Source organism: Prosopis cineraria, unplaced genomic scaffold (assembly GCF_029017545.1).
Source record: "Prosopis cineraria cultivar Desert tree isolate PC_DT_omini unplaced genomic scaffold, ASM2901754v1 PC139, whole genome shotgun sequence".
NCBI lineage: Eukaryota > Viridiplantae > Streptophyta > Magnoliopsida > Fabales > Fabaceae > Prosopis > Prosopis cineraria.
In genome coordinates this window covers 50,928-69,641 of record NW_026555466.1, presented here as the reverse complement: position 1 = coordinate 69,641, position 18,714 = coordinate 50,928, and the positions used below count along the sequence as shown (strand labels likewise).

Genomic DNA, 18,714 nt, shown 5'->3' with positions numbered 1-18,714 from the left:
AAATTATAATATTAATTAATATTCATATATATAATATTTTACATGTCTAAAAATGTTGGGGTTTCAAAATATTAACGAAGGTTTCTTTTAGAACCTATCGTTACATATGTAAATTTAAATTTATAATATTCTTTCTATAATAATATTATTTATATGTTAATAATACCAATAATAACAGAATTAATTATTTGTGCAAACATAGATAACACCGACAGTTGAATTAGAACCTGTCATGATAATATCATAATATTTACTTTGATGTTATAACCACAGTTACATTTATAACTGTGAAGAAAATAGTGTCGTTAAATTTGTATTTTGCACTAGTGATCGGTTCCTGTTCGGTAGAAGTTAGTCGTCCGGCTTCCCTGTCATCATAGTTGCCTTTGGTTCGATTCCTGGTTAGAAGTTTGCCACCCATCTCGTCATCTCACTGTAGTTCTAATCTTGATGAAAGTCTGTCGTTCGTTCCTGTTGTCCTCAATTCGATCCTAATATAGTCGACAGTCTAGTCCTATTGTTACTTTGTCCTAGTAAGTCGGCCTTCCTATCCCAGTCGTCGCCTTTGGTCTATTCCCAGTGGAAGTCAGCTATCAATCCCCATCGTCACCGTAAGTTGATTTTTTGATGGAAGTTAATCTTTTGATCCCAATCATCACCATTGGTCTAGTCCTCGATGAAAATCAGCTATCCAATCCCCATCTCGTTATTGATCTAGTCCCAATGGAAAGCGCCATCTAATCCCCATTGTAGATTGATCAGGTCTCGATGGTAGTATGTCAATCTATCCTAATGCTACAATCCAAATAGCTTTGACTGTCTGATCTTAATGAAAGTTGGGCATTCGAATTGTCGACTTTAATCAATCATCCAAATTTTTTTTAAATTTAAATATATAATCTGAAATTTAAAATTTTACTTTAGACCCAAACAAAAAATTTTAATATTATAATTTAAAATTTTTTATATCATCTAAATAAAGAATTTAGAATCTATGAAATTTAAAATGTGATATAAGATTTTAAATTTAGATTCTTAATTTAAATCCATCCATTCAAACACAACCTAAACGTATGTATATATTTTAACATACTTTTTTAATATAGTCGTTCAACTTGCCATTGACATTTCTATATTCAGACCATCTCAATATTGTTTTTTTAATGCTTTTTAACCAGTTCTTTGCAGTTGGTAGGCCTTCGAATTCATCTTGGTCCTAGAAATCAAGGGCTATGGTGGTGGGTGAGGTCTTGAGATTGTTTCAGACTTCACAAGTTTATAGTGCGAAAGAGGAGGGAGGGAGTGAAGTGTTGTTCATGGCTTTGCCTCTTTAGATTTCCTTTGTCGACGCCATTCGTCATAGCAGCGCCCAACTTTCCCTTGTTGGTCGTCATTCTTTGGTTCTCTGATTAGGGATCGTCGTGAATACATGAAGGGGCACAACTAGAGAGAAAGATGCAATGACAACGGACGTGAGAAACGTAGACGCGATAAATAGTGAGGAAGCGGCTAAGCTAAAAGCACAAGGGCATTTTGGTCCATTCACATAATCCTTTTTTGATTATTTTATTGCCCTGATCCTTTAATTTGCTTTGATTCTTGAGAACAATTTACCTTTTAAGGAAGGATTTTCTAGCAATTTTTCCTTCATTTTTTTCTATTCCTAAATATAAGTTGTAATATTGAAAGCACACAAATCAAGATGTGCTTTCGGTTAAAAAAAAAGTAAAAAAGCAGAGAGAAAGATATATTATGAAAAAATTATTTTTAGCTTTTTTATTTTTACCCTCTATTTAATTTCACAATATTTAAAATTTCAATTGCCTGGAAACAAGTATTAGTTATGTCTAAAAATTTGTATTATGACTTATATTTAGAAATAAAAGAAAGCCGAAAATTAGGACTTATATTTAAGAATGAAGGAAGGAAGTGATATCTTTTAAAAATGGTCATATTGATTGTTTAACAAGGTCACTATGTGTACATGTACTTAATGATGCTAACTTCATTAGTTGTTTCCTATATTTATGTCTAAAAAAGAACACTCCTATTTGTTCTTGTAAAAAAGGTTTGAAGGGATTATTTCGGTCTACGTACAAATGTGATTTAATAAATGTTGATAAAAATGAAATTTTAAGAAAGAGAAGAAATCCCTGTAAAATAACTTCTAATTTTTGAAAAGATTTATGAAAATAAAACTAGGTTAGCTAGTTCAACTGGTTGGACTAGTAACCAATCACATGTTTGTTTGATAGGGGAAAAAAAAGCAAAGAAAAAGTCAAAAAGAGAATCACGTAAAACATGATTTAACAATCAAGTAGATTAAAAAAAAAAGAAATTTTAAAGTAGGAAAGAAATCCTTGCATGTAAAATAACTTTTGATTGTTGAAATGGTTGATGTTATGAGAGTGGGACTAGCTGATTTGATTGTGAGACCGAAGCTGCACACTTGTTTGGTATGATACAATGAGAAAATTAGGATAGGGAAAAACCATGTAAAATGAATGTGATTTAACAATTAGGTAGATAAAAAATGAAATGAAATTTTAAAAAAAAGAATACATCTTTGTGTACAATAATTTTTGAGAAGTTTCTGTTATGAAATCCAAGTTGTTTAGCTTAGCAACGGGTCACTTATCTAGTTTGATGCAATGAGAAAATAAAAAAAGAGAGAATTAGTCGAACTGACTTTGAATTTGTCAAATTGATAAATTTAATTAGTGAAGCAATTACATTATTTTATAAAAAAATTTAAAAAAATTATAATTTATACATGTTTTTATTGTACTTATTAAGTATTGAAAAATAAAAAAGAATGAACAAATAGGTAAGAAATATATATTTTCTAAATTTATAACTTAAGAAATATGTATATACATTTTCTTTAATGAATACTATGGAGTATTGATGGATATTCCTATATTTAGATCACTCTGTGATGCAGAACAGGGGGGAGAAGGGGGAAAAGAATATAGAAAAAAGAAAACAGGATTAACAGAGAGAAGAGAAAAATTCAGAGGAGAAGTAAGATAACAGTAATCTTATTCAATCAAATATATATATAGATAAATCAAATGAGTTAAGGTACTATTTATAAAACTTCAATTCAATCCTAGAAATAAATACATGAAAATCCTAAAAATTCTAAAATTAAATAAAAAATAAACAATAAATGAAACAAAAAAATAATAATAAATATTGAAAGATAACAATAATTTAAATTAAAACAAAATATGCAAAATTAATATGAGAGAAAAATATCTTCAATCTTTAAATCTACAATATCTTTATAATATCTTCATTTATTTCTTTCTAATTTTCTTTCCATCACTCTCCTTGTTAATCAGGGGAAGAAAATGGGGAGCCAATGCTGTTATCTCTTGTTATGGTCAGTATCCAATTTTAATATTATGAGTATACCTTATATTTATCAAAATAATTCAATAACTTCATTATTTAAAACAACCCACGAACTCTTGCTATTGTTTCATCAAAAATTGGCTTGATGTCCATTGAAACAATATCATGCAATGGGACTAATGGTTATGGACGTTTTGGAAGAAGACTATTGTTAGCTCTAGGATAATTAGACTCCAAGAGGAAAACATTTGTAACCTTCCAGCTCAATAACCAATTTGTGATTTGTTCCACTGTCTTCCTTGGCATCATTTACTTTGCTTCATATGTATAAATCTAAAGGGTCAGTTTAGAACATTCAAAGAAGCTAATGCATTTATGCTATACTTTTAATTTGCGGGACAGGATAAGCAAACTAGAATGACACATCATCAATTTAGAGAGGGAAATAAGAAAAGATTAAAAAACACTCCCAAATTTATCATTAATAATACGTTGAGTCTCAGACTCATATATAGGCATATAGAAAGACACACACAAGTCACATAACTTAATCTTAGTAGCTAGAAATTCTGTCCATAAGGTTGGACAATACCTCTTTGCTTTTCCTCAGATTTTCAACACTTCGGCTGAGCATGGCACGCTTGCTAGCCTAGAGGGTGACTCCTCCAACAAGCTTTCGATTCCTCCAAAACTTGGAGACACAAAAAAAGCGGTGATCTCCTTCTCCAATTCCCTATTCACCATATTGTTAATGCTGAACTGCAAATGCAAGGCTAGGCTATGGTATCAATCAGCCTCCTCAGCACAATCTCCAATAAGTTACCATTCTCATCTTCAAGTCATAAGCTGATCAAGCACTTTTATGTACTGTCTCAGATGATCAACCCTAATCTCCAAGACTTTCCAGGCCTGGTAATAGTTATAATTCCACACAACCAGCACGCACATTTTCATTGAAAGAAGCCTGACAAGCCATTAGTCTATTGTATTCAGCCATGTAATCTGGATTACAAGTGTAATCTATCAGCTTCTCTATTTCAATGGCCTCCATTACATGCTTCTTTCAATGCTCCCTCATTTTAGTAATTAGATTTTCTCCTGCTCTGCATGTACACCTCTGAAGCTGGTAATAGTGTTCTGCATGTCGGTTTGATGACTTCAATCACCACTTTTTCCAAGTAGTCCCACACATCATCAATGAACTGAATGGGCCTCGATGCAATTCCTCCCACTTTTCTCTGCAATAAAGCAAGCAAGAAAGGCAGTGCGAGGCATGAAGTTGGGAGGCCTATCCACTTGGCTTCCTCCAGAAGTGTTATTTCATCCATGAGAAAACTCTCTGCATGATTACTTTCAGGACATTCATAAAGATCTTTTGAGTAATCATTCAGCTTCTCAACCAAGCGAGCAGTTACAATGCATGGTTTTGTCTTCTGGGTACTCATCAAATTTTCCTCTGATGAGAATTTTCTTGAGTGAATCTTTCACCAATCCAATTACATGCATGGAGACAGCCATAGCATCACAGCAGAATTCAGGTTCTTTGGCATGCTCTCGAACTCAGAAAGCTGAGAATTGAGCTTCTCGTTGATTTTTCTAACAATCTCAGGCAGTATCTTTGAAAATAATTAAAGCTTGAAGCCCAACTAGTTTATCAGCCAGGGTAGGTATACCACCATGGATTTATCTATCTTGGACAAAAGAGGATGGTTCTCGAACAGCCATAGCTTCCTCCTTTCGAGCTTCTTCATAGGTCTCGTCATTGATTCGATTCCTCACGCACACATAACCAAGTCCTATGTTCACATCATCTGCAGTTACCTTCTCTAACAGTCCTCTGGTGCTTTGTCAGCCTTTGTTACCACAGCCAAAGTTCTTAAGCCTGTTTTATCAACGCTCTGTGACATCCGAATGGATTCACAGGTTGGAAAAATCACAGTAGCTGATAGAACATTCAAAATAATAGTCTCCTCTGGCTTGATATACTCCATGATTATATCTTTGATCTGGTGATAAATGTCCTCAGGCTGTCCATGAACTGGAACTCTAGTTATACCTGGGAGATCCACCATGGTGAGATCCGGAACACCATTTTTCTTCACCACCAAGGTCAAAGGGGTGTTGCAAATCCCCTTTGACTTGCCAGCAAGCTCTACAGTGGCTTCGCTTATTGCATCAGAGACATGTTCTTCATCTGTTGATACAGCTTTGTCATTGTACTCCAACACAAGCTCCGGCTCCGGCGCAGGGGGTTCTGGAGTCTCATAATTAAGGGCACCCTCGTGCAGATTCCCTGGTGATGTTGAGGTGTCTGAGGTTTTCAACAGCGTCGAGAACTGGTCGAATCCTTTCATTGTAAAAGGACGCAATGGGTGGAACAAGGACATTGTCGGAGGGCTGAGGTTGGTGTTCTGGGTCTAAGGCGAGAGAGTTAAGCCGTTGTTGAAGACACTCATCGGTAGAATACTTCCCATTTGGCTGTGAGCCTTCTGAGTTGAAAGGTTAGTTTGAAGGAGTAGAAGAGGAAGATATGAATTACGGAGAGTGACTGGTAAGATTGTGGTTTATATAGAAATGAGTGAGCTTAATTAGAACAATGGACGTGAGGTTTAAGAAGAGAAGAGACTTCCGACTTCGGAGGTTTTGGAACTTCGCTGTTAAGATTGGTGGTGCATTCGGTAACTTAATCGAGAAGTAGAAGGCAAGGGGAGTCCAACGCGAAGGTAAAAGAAAAAGAAATGTGTGATGTGATGCGGAAACTCTGGTGACTTGATGCCACAATGCGTGTCAAGTGGCGGGAGGGGGTCTTTATTTATTAAAGTTGATTCCTTACTTTATCCTTAAGTTTAATATTATTTAATGTTAAAAGATGTTTTTTTCAAACATCGTGTTAAAAACTATAGATAATTTTTATTTTATGTATAATAAATAATATTTTTTTACCAACAATACCCTTACTTAGAATGTAATTAATAATTTTTTTAATTCAAACACTATTAAATAAGGATAAACAAAAAATATATATAATTTTTAAAAACAAATTAATGAGCTCTTGCAGATATAGTTCATATTATAAGATTAAACTAAGTACATAACTAACATTTATTATATTTAGCATTATGCTCAGTTTATTTTATTTGTGAATGATATATCGTTGTATATCATTGATAAAGTCTTTTTAAATTTTTAAATTTTTAATGATAAACCCTTAATAGATTAATAATAAACTCTTGTATGTTAATAAGAACCAGCCACACTTTTAAATTTTTAAAAATTTAGTCCATACTTTTGGGTACAAGAATTTTTTTTTTGTTAGTTGGCCAATTTGTCTAATTAATAATTATTTGGTTGAGTGCCAATTTATTCAAAATCTTTATACTCTCTGCATTCCAAATTATAAATCAATTTTGGAGATTATTTTGTTGTCTCAAAATATAAAAAAATTTGATAAAAATAAGGTTTCATTAATAATTTTTTTACTATTAACCTTTAAATGGAGAGAGAATTAAAAATGATTGTAATGTAGTGACTAAATATATAGATTTAAAAATTATATTAATGAAAGAAAATTTTAAAAAATTTATATTTATATTTTTTAAAAAATAAATTTATAAAGTTCTATTATTGGAAGTTTATTAATTTACATGATATTATCTAAATTATTTTGTAATAATGAATAATAATTTTTTTAATACAATGAATAATATTGAACAAGGTGAGGATTCCATTACAATCGAAAAAGAGGCCCGCCTTGAGGGTCAAGGCTAATTAGGGTGTTTTTGAGGAATTAGGCTTTAGGGCCCAAACTTTTAATAGACTCTAAAAAAAAGCCTAAAACTCAGGTGGACTCCAAGCTCCATTTTTTCCCCTTTTCCCCTTCTCCCGTTTCAAATGCACCATCTGGCTTGGCACTTAAAAGGAAATCTTAAGCATTACTCATGACACAAACTTTTCGACTTCATAGATTACTCTTCCTCTCAACCTCTCCCTTATGATCTTGGCTTCTTCTCCCTCTCAGCTCTCTATCTTGAAAAAGGACTCATGGTTGCTTTCACCTCTTGTCTTACGATCCATGATTCTCAACTTTAGGTGACGTCATGCGTGCTCGATCATGGTGCTCTCCCTCACATAGTCTCACAATTTTCTCTGCTCTTGGCCCTCCTCATGATCTCAAACTTCTCCTCCCTATCACCTCTATCTTGGCCTTTATTTTGATCTCACCTCTATCACAGTGCTAAGGTGCCTCTACCTCATGTCATCAAAACTCAAAAGAGAAACAAGGATTTGTTTAGATTTGTTCAGACCAGTAATCATTTTCTTCCCCCACCTTTTGTTCTTCTTCTTTGCTTCCATTTTTCTTTTCTTTTTGTTTCTTCATCTTCTTCAAAGTTGCCCTTTGTCTTATTAATATATTCTGAAACTAGAAAAGAGTTTGTAAACTAAAATGAATCAATTTAAGTATTGTTTATCAATGTAAATCTTTTGCTATTTATTTTAACATAATGTTGACAGTTTTTTATTAATTTTTTTAACACCATTACTTTGTAAGACCTATTTTTTAGTTTGATTAATGTTGTACTTTTTTAAGACACAAGTTTTTATATTTATTAGATTTAATAACGTTTATTTGGATTAAAGATTTTTATCTCTATTTTAAAATTTAATTAAGATTCTATATTTGAATTTGTATTTATTTATTTTTATCAAATTTGTCATTTTTTAAAATTTTTAAAAATAACATGAACTTACAAACCTGACCATGAACCATTCAAATAAGGCTAAACTTCATTAAACCACCCATTTTTTAATAAATCAAAACTCAAGAGCTCGAGGATTTTAAGGGGTTGAACCCATGAGAGTCTAGCTCATATGGGCAAGCCCACCTGATTTTTCATTTCCAGACTATGTTTCTTGTTTTATCCCATGCAGCAGCTTCACCTTTTTCTCACGAAGCAGAAAGTCTCAAGTCTGGGTCTACAGAGCCTTACTAGTTTTGTCCTTTTGTGCTAGTAACTAGACTTAATCTACGCATGGTTTTTATTTAAAAAAATGAAGTACTAGAGATAACAACATTAAAAAACATCAATTTAAGTAAAAATGTTTGTGACGTTAGACAACATAAAATTTAAATTAAATTTGACATATATTAAAAATTGAGGGTGGACAAAATAAATATTTGACTTAAATCACCTGCTATATCATCCAAAATGAAGTTACCTTATTAATCATTCCAAAGACTTTTTTTAAAGGAAAATTAGACATATAAATTAGTTATGCTAGTACCTCAACAATTCATCCGCGTACTGTAAGCAATATTCCAAGTCACGAATGCAATATATCTGAATCCACTTTCATGAACTTGATAAAAGTACATGGGGAGAAAAACTCATTCAAGTTGAAAACCACTTTGCGCTTCTAAAAAGAGTTTCCAAGAAAATTAGATTGGGCATTTTACACGTTTTAAATATTGCCAGAATCTCTCCCTTATTCTCTCATTTATTTTAGCCTTTTAGAATTTAGCATTTTGTAATTTATAAATATTTTCCAAGTGAATCATTTGATGCATTTAGGTAATCTCACTAACTGTTATCGTCTCTCTCTGGATATATTCTATTTCTGTCATTTTTTAGAATTCTATTATTTGGTTCTAGAATACCACCTCAAATATTGCATGCATGACTGTTGATGATAGCTTAATGAAACACAATTAGTAAACTACTCACACACCAAAAGTTCTAGACCTTTTCCTTTAATAGAACTTTAATTTATCCCTTCAAACTGTCGCAGGGATGTCAGTAAACAATAAGTTAGTTGGGGAATTTCCAGCAACTGTCAGTTCAAAGCATCTGCAATTTTTGTGTAAGTATTTGGCCCAAAGTCTATTTTACATGGCATTAAAAGATTAGTTGTAACTTTCTCTCTCAATCAATATAATATGGATATACTGAAGGAGACCAAGAGGTTTTAAAGCAATGGAAGCTCCTCCTGTCTCCATGAATTTTGAAGTTTTCATTATATGAATGAGGATGGAAACCTGTTAAATTTTTCCATGTTTATATATTTTGATTGTAACATTGTTGTCACTGGATCATTCCTCTCTTCTCTCTCTCTAAAATGCTAGCTCAATAGGTGTACAATGCATCTGTTTCTATATCTGGGACTCTCTCCAAGTCTTTTTAATATTGAGATGTAATAGCTTCTCCAGCCAATTCATGATTGCCCACGTCATGGATGGTCTACTAGAAGGACTACCAATTAGCCAAAGTCAAGTTTGGCTTTGATACTATTTTATCACGCAGTTATTACTCTATCTTTAAAAAAGCTAACTCAGTGAGATACAGCGTACCTATTTATATATCCTAGACTCTTTTCAAATCCTTTTGAGGTAAGATATAACTGTGCTTTACTTAATTGGAGTTGCTTTGATCTCTGGATGGGCCAGTATCAAAGTTTGAAAATTGGATATCAAACTTTTTGTTTGAACTGGGCCTTTGATTTTCTATGAAAAACCATAAAAGAAGTTTGTACATTGTCTTGATGCTTTCATGTATTACATATATTATTAGTTTTCATAACAAGTGAAGCCCCCTCTAACCCCCAAATTTTGTTGGAATTTTTTAATGCAATTTTAAGGGGTATTTTTATTAATTAGGTTTGGCCAGTTTAGTTAAAATAAATAAAATTAAATTAACTTTAAAAGTATGTGGTATTTAGAATGTTGGGACATTGAATTGAAAATATTGTGGAGGTAGTTGGAGTTATGACTCATGAAAATTAATCTTAGGCCCTAGAAGAAACTAAATGGTGTGGTGAAGAAGCTAAGGATATTCAAGGGTTCAAATTTTAGTATAAAGGGAAAGTAAGCACACGCAATGGTGTGGGCATCATTATTGATAAGAAGTGAAAAAAAAAAACATAATAGAAGTTAACAAAATTGAAGATAGAATTATTTCATTAAAAATGATAGTTGGACGTGAGACTATCAATATTATTAGCACTTATACACCTTAAGCTAAGGCAGAAGCCAGTTTTATAGAGTTATTTTGGGAGAATTTGGAGGGGTTAATTTAATGCATACTGTAAAGTGAAAAGGCTTTTATTGGAGGACACTTTAATGGTCATATTGGAAGGGAGGCAAGTCATTATGTAAGGGTGCATGATAGTTTTGATTTTAGAGAGCTAAACAATGAAAGGACAGTCTTTTCTAAATTTCTCTTTGGTGTATGATTTCAAGTTTGTCAATACTTGTTTCAAGAAGGGGGATGAGTATCTCATTACTTACAAAAATGAAATCTCAAAATTATAGATTGATTTCTTTTGGTAAGGAATACGGATAAAAAAATTTATAAAAATTGTAAAGTGACTTTTAAGAATGCTGTAATGACACAACAAAAGTTTCTTATCCTTGATGTGTGTACTATGAGTAAAACTCAAAAGTGTTGACAAGTGGTAGCATCAAGGATTAGGTGGTGGTAGTTGAAAGGTGAGAGGCGGGAAATTTTCAAGCAGAATCTTTTGGCCAAAGGAATTTAGGAGCCTTAGGGAAGTACTAGCATCTTACAAGAGAATATAGCTAAAAAGGTAAGAAAGGTTACAAAAAAAGTTTGAGAATCAAAAGGTTTTAGTATGAGAGAAAAAAAAATCTTGGTTGTAGAATGATAATATACAAAAAAAAAATTAAACATAAGAAGGAGTGTTTTAAAGCCATACAGTTGTGCAATAATGATGAAAATTGGGAAAGGTATTGTATGGCTTAGAGTCGGTAATTTGGGTCAAACTCGAGAGGTTAGCCCGAACCCATCCGAAAATTTTAGGGTCATTTTTAAATGTTTGAAGCTATTTGGGCCACTTGAATAGACTTGAGGAAATCTAAGGAAGTTCAGGCTTGGTGCAAATACTCGAATTTAAAAAAAAATAAATTTTTAAAAAATATATAAAATATGATAAATATTAATTAATTTTTTAAGTTTTATATGTTTTTATACTAAAATACTATATATTTGAGTGTATTACAATAGTTATTTTTTAAAACAAATTAAAATAGTTATATTTTCATATTTTTAATCAATAAAATATCTCAAAATAATATGTAAAATATATTTTAATATTAATTTTTATATTTTAAGACCCACTTTTTTTAAAAAAAAGTATTAAGTCTTATACATCATTTGTGTATAAAAGAATTAATTTATATTTTTTTATAAAATAAGATATTAATTTTAAAGTAAAAATAATTTTAAAAATAAAATTCAAGTATGTACAAATTCCCAACTCTACTACTAAATAAACATAATAAATAGAATAATATTCTTGAATAATTATTTTATTATTTTTTATGTTAGCCATGGTTAAAAATTAAGAATAAACTAGAGTAAAAATTCCTTTATGTAAGGGTTAAATAATATAAAGTTAAAGAAAAATGATTCAAAAAATAATATTTTACTCATAATTAAATAATTTTTCTTTATATAATATAATAATGACTATTTTTCTTGTATTCATAAAAATAAAAATTACAATTTACCCCAAAATTTATTAAAAATTTTGAACTAATCAGGATAATAATTTTAAGTCAATAGTCTAACCGTGACTGAATTGAAAATAACTTGATCATAATTAAAATAACATAATTTAATTAAAATATATAAAATATTTATATGTGATTATGATAAGAGTAATATTTAAAAAATTAAGAAATTAATTTACAAGTAAAGAAAATATTCGTAAATAAATTACACATAAACAACGAAAAAGCAATAAAGCTATTTAATTACAAAATTGATAAGTTCATTTTTATTTTATTTTTTAAAATTAAATTAATATTTTATGCTTTATAGAATTATTTAAAAATTAAAATTGATTTAAAAAATATTTTTAAAAAGTTTCGAATATTCAAGGCGGCTCGAATAAGCTTAAAGCTCAGAGGTGTTAGGGCTAAGCTTAGCTATATGGACTTTTTAGAAGGAATAAGATATTTAAGCTCAATCCAAATAAGCTGACCCTAATTAAACCCAACCCAAATAAGTTCGGCCTACTTGAATTACCGATTGTAGTATGGCTAAGAAAGAAACTAAGAAAGCTATGAGTGAAGCTCGTTCCAAAACTTTTAAAGAGTTTTATAATGGCCTTAGGATAAAGGAAGGATAACCAAAAATTTATAAGATTGCGAAGAGTAGAGAAAGAAAATCAAGAGATCTGAAATAGGTAAAGTGCATAAAGGATGAAAAGGAAAGAATTTTGGTCATAGATGGTGATATTAAAAACATATTGGAGACCTATTTTTCTAAACTTTTCAATGGTGGAGAGGGTTGTTATAGTAACTTGAAAGATTTAGTAACTCATGAAGGAGAATAAAATTTGTCATTTTATTAAAAATATGCAATAGTGAGGTAAAGGAAGCTTTTAAAAAATTGACAAATGGTAGAGCTAATGGACTTGATTGTATTTTTATTGAAGTGTACAAATGTTTAGGTGAAGAAAGAGTGTAGTGGTTAACTAAGTTATTTAATGTGATTTATGATCCAAGAAAATGCCCAACGATTGGAGGAGAAGCACCTTAGTTCCTCTTTACAAAAATAAAGAGGACATTCAAAATTGTAATAACTATAGAGGGATTAAACTTATAAGCTATACAATGAAATTGTAGAAGAGAGTAATTGAGCATAGGTTGAGATTGGAGACTAGTATGTTTAAGAATCAGTTTAGTGCCATGCTAGGTAGGGCAATTATAGAGGCGATTTATTTTCCAAAGGGATTAATAGAAAAGTATTATTTCAAAGATAAAGATTTATACATGATTTTCTTTGATTTAAAAAAAGCTTATAACCGTATACCGAGAGAAGTACTTTGGAAAGTGTAATATCCCAATTTAAATTTTAATAGTTAATTTGGATTAATAAAAATTTTTAAAAAAAATTTAGAGATAAGTAAATTAGTAGAAAATGATCATTAAATCTAACTTAGGATATAATTCTAAATTTTTAAAAAAAATTAATTAAAAAAATTATTAATTAATTAATTAAAAAATATTATTAAATTATTATTATAAAAAATGGTATAAAAAAAAGAGAAGAGAAGAAGAAAAAGAGAATTTGCTTTCGGCCGCAGCATGCATCAATAATTGTATAAAATAATAATAAAAAGGAGAAGAAGAGAGAGGAAAGAAGAAATAATAAAAAAATGTGAGACCCACTGAAGTTTTTATAAAAACCTACCTCCTTCTTTCTTTCTTCACTTCTTCGTTTCTTCATTCTTCCCTGTGCGCGAGCTGAGGCAGAGAGAGTTTCTAGTTTTGCTGGTGTTGGGTTTTAAGGTAAGAATTTTTAATAGGATATTTATAGTGTAATTTTAAGCTTTTCAAGACTAAGTAAGTGTTCTAAAAAAATTTTCTTAATCATCCTTCCTCTTTGATTTCTGATTTTATGGTGATAGAAAATTTAGAATCTGAAAGAGGGATGAATTAATGTTGAATAAATATAGTTTATGAGGTTGTTAGTAGTATAATAAATGTTCTAGAGTACAAATTTATGATGATCTTTGAATTTGTGACTTATGGATCAAATTCTAAACTAGATTTGAAAATATATGTTGATTTATTGAGGTTTAGATGATTATTTAGGATGAAAAATGAATTATTATGGCTATAGGATTATGATTCTAAGTCAGAGACTTAATTTTTAATTTTTGGGTATTTTAAGTATGAATTTATGAAATAAAAATAAAATTTTGATAATAGAAATTAGTTTAGAAGTTGATTTTTAGATTATTAATGTTTATTGATAATTAAAAGAGGAGTTAAAAATTTTACTTAATAGTGTTGACTCTAGATTTGTATTAAGATTGAGATTAAAAATTATGTTATATTTTTAATTCTATTATTAGAATTATTTTATTAGTTTCAAAAATTAAAACTAATATTTATAAATAATATGTTATTTGCAAATTGTATTATTGGTGAAGATTGTGGTGGGAGAGAAATTATAAGGAATAATTTATTAAAAAAGCCATGAGGTAACCATGCTTTTAATTTGTGATTAGTATTACTTCATATTAATTGGGTGATTATTGAGAAAATTATGAATTTTATAATATTGTATAATTGTGCAATATTATTATGAATTTATTTGATTATTGTGGAAGGTGTTGAGAGACTTGCTATTGTTGTTATATTTCTGTGGCACATGGTACGCCCCTATTGGAGCTCAATAGGTGGTTTATAAGGGCTCGGGCTAATCTACCTTTGGCCGGGTAATTTAGCACCAAGTGAGGGCTACAGCTCGAGCTTAATGGAGGGATATAAGGATGGTTGTTTGTATGTATTGTAATATTTCTTATATTTTGTTGGAATTATATTATTTTTAATTCTCACTTAGTAAGCACACACTTAACTGTTTATATACACTATCATAAATTGGCTTTGGTTACTAGGACTTTTGAGTCTCATTATGTGGTTAACAATTTTTAAGAGAAGAGCCACGAGTGACACGTGAAGGAGTCTCAGAGGCTTAGTGGCATAGATCCACTGTCTCTTTTGGGTATTTCATTTATGATTTATAATGTGTTATATTACCAATATTAGAGCTTTTTGTTTATTGACAATTATATGAATATATAAATGTAATCATGCCTTTCAAACTATTTCTATTTTTGGTATACTTTGGATGACTGTAATTTTAATATTTAATTTACTTTAGATTGGTTAAAATGGCATGATTATGAAGCCAAATAACTGGCTTGTGTTGAAAATTGACTAAATTGTTTATTTTACTTGTTGGGAGTATAAGGATGGACAAACGTGATTTAGTTTACTTGTTGAGAATATAAGGATGGACAAATGTGATTTAACCTAATGGCATGTGGGAGGTAAAAATTTATCTAAAATGTTATATTGTGTGAGTTGAAGCCAATTATAAAATATTTTATATTGAAATTATTGATATAAAAATATGTTAGGTGGCCGTAACCCAACTATGGTTGAGTTAAATTATTTAAAAAAAAATTTATCGTGTTACAGAAAGCCTTAGAAAAGAAGGGAGTACGAGTTACTTATATTAAAATTATACAAGACATGTATGGGAGCATAACAACTAGTATAAGAACATTTAGTAATGAAACAAAAAACTTTCCTATCAGGATTGAACTACATCAGAGATCATCTTTGAGTCATTGTCTATTTGGCTTGGTCCTAAATGTTTTTATAAAACGTATTTAAGAGGAAATCTCTAAATACATACTTTTTACAGATGTTATAGTTCTTATAGCAGAGATAAGAGAAAAGATTAATTATAAATTTGAGTTATGGAGGAGAATAATAGAATCAAAAGGTTTATATTTGAGTAGGATTAAGATGAAATATTTATATTATAATTTTGATAAGAGGTCAATCAGTAGTAATTTGAAAGTAAAATTAGGAGATTAGATTATACCTCAAGTGAAAAAGTTTAAATATTTAGGAGCTAATATTCAAAATGATGGAAAAATTAATAGGGATATTGCACAAAAGATACAAGCTAGGTGATTTAATTGAAGAAAAGCTACAAGAGTTATTTGTAATCATAAGATACCGAATAAACTTAAAGAAAAATTTTATCGTATAACACCTGCCATCCTATTATAACTAACATTAATTTCTTTTTATTAGTATAAGACCCGCATGCTTCACTCATTCTCTCTAACTCAGATTCTTCTCTCTTCCCCGTTTCTCTATTTTTTAGACCAATTTCAATGACCATTCTTTATTCTTTGCCATCCTATAACCATTTGCACAAGTTGAATGGAAATGAAAATAGTGAAGGAAACAATAAAAGTGAGGATTGTGATTTAAGGGTGAAGATTGATGGGAGAGAAAGGATGGGAGAAAGATTATATAGATAAGAGGTGAATTGAAAGGAGAGAGTCACTGATTCAATGCAATCATACGAAGGAGGTTCAAAGATTGGACTTAAAGAAGCATTCAAATTGACGAGGGTGATTATGATAAGAGAGTTGTGATTAGAGAGAGTGAAAGAAAATAAGTAGGTTTTGAATACATAATAGAGGCCTCCCTCGTATTGTAATGTCCGCTTTGACATTACTAAGACAACACTCACACACTGTTGTAATAACTAGGATTAAATGAAATCCTATAAAGAAGTTATCACAACCCAAGAATTTAAAAGATAATAAATTAAAATAATGAAATCCTAAGAAAACCTTTTTTTAATAGTGTTTGAGCTCAAACCATGATTAAAAATCAATTTAGAATAAATACAAAAGCATGGAAATCAAACCACATCAAATTAGGCTAAAACAAGCCACTTTTCAACAATTCTAGTCTGTCCATCATGGCGAATGGCATAGAAGGACGAGTCCCTCGAAGGCTCTTTGCACTGCAGAGCAACAACCACGTGCCGTGGCTTGCACCCACTGTCATGACAGCAGGTTGCTGCCATACAGCCATCCGAATTTTCAGAATGTGCCATTTCATTATCCGATGTCTGATTTGAGTGGTTCAAATGTTCACATGAAACTCTTTGAGCCCTCTAGCTAATAGTATTAGTTTCACTCTCAAATAACCACCCATTTAAAAGATATAAACTTGAATCCAAAATAGTTTATTTTCACCTCAAAGCACACACAAAGGTGTCAAACTCACAATGCCAATTGCCATTAGCCCTAGAGACACTTTGACTACTTCAAATGGACTATACGTAACATGATAATTCAATCATAACATACAATTAAGCATTCACATTCAAAATGATCATTAGAACCCCATTTCACAACAACGTAAAGGAGTGGATAAAATCTAACACACATATCAACTTAGTCATTTTAGGCACATAATTCACTTCAAATTCATCACTTGTAATTGTAACTTGGCCCAACACATACACAGAATCCACCACATTAACCTTGGAGCAAGATGCGTACACTTATCACAAATCCATACAAGTGATATCCCAAAATAATGTCATGTTTTTAAGTTGGCATTATATATTGACAATATTCATTACAATACCCAAAAAGAGGAAAGGGAAGAGCTATATAACTATACTCTTCACACTTCAAACGCTCCTTCCTTTCCTTTACCCCTACTGGAGCCCTCACTTGTAAAATGTAACTACGAGGTGAGATAAACATCTCAGTAACCAATATAGTTCATCAAATGCTTATTATCATAAATAACTATGTTAAAGTATTAAAACTAATGTAATCTCAAGTATATCAAATTTATGAGATAAATGTATATTTTCACAACAATTTTACATAATTACACACTAGCATGATCATCTAACTATCAAACCTCTAATGCTTCCCGACATGAAACCATAGGCTCTCCTGGGTCAATCACTTATTGACTTAAGCACACTTTCGGTGGTAGAAACACCCGGCCAAAGGTAATCTATCCCACCTACGGACTATAGTTTTTCCCTCTTTACACACTTGTGATAAAGGCATCGTTGACTCCTAAATGCACCCTAACGGATACTAGGGAGTTGCAGACTGCCCAGATGTCTTATAGTAATAGCCCCATATAATGGTGCACTGGATGTCCTATGGTGCCAGCTCGGCCATATGAATTTTTTATTCACATATCTTCACACACACATATCCCCACATATCTCGAGTGAACTCTCACCCCCTATGATCATGCCTTTTCTCACTTATCACTGCTTATCCACATTTTCACAACATTTACTTTCATATCATATATATATATATATATATATTGATTGGAATCGATGATTTTTTGAAATCCATTTCATAAACTAATGTTTATGCTAAAATCATTTTCTAATATCAAATCATGCACAAAATTTTTAAACAACAAATTCATCACTTTACATTTACTTTTATACAATTATAATAATTAATAAACACAATAAACTATATGGTTATCTCAACCTTTTGTCACACAAAAGGGTTACCGTGGCTCAGCGTTAGCTCCATACATTCTATACGCATGATATAGCTTGAGTAATACTCAATCTATACAATCAAGTGACAATCATTAATTATCACTCTGGTTAACCCCGAATTCACTAAGTTCTAAGTGCTCATAACACTCAAATTCCTTTTCTAATAACATCAATCATTTCTAAATACTCTAACATCTTATTAAACATCACTACACACTAAAATCACTAATCAATATCCCACATTATCTCAAAATCTTCAAATTATACCTAAGGTTCGTCCAAACCCTTACCAAAAATTTTCAATCACCATAAAACTCATAAACTTAGGGTTAGAGGCTTGATTTAACTCTCAAAGACCTTAAATAAATTAATGGGTTTGGTTTAAACTTAAGAAAACTAAAATCAAAGCCCTCATTGCCCTAAATATCCATATTTTTGCATAATGAGGGAGAAG

At 30.8% G+C, this 18,714-nt stretch overlaps 1 pseudogene; it reads right to left on the bottom strand.

Annotated features, from left to right (window-relative positions):
- Positions 1–3,913: 3,913 nt before the first annotated feature.
- On the bottom strand, positions 3,914–16,825 carry LOC129295541 (dynamin-related protein 4C-like; annotated as a pseudogene).
- Positions 16,826–18,714: the final 1,889 nt, after the last annotated feature.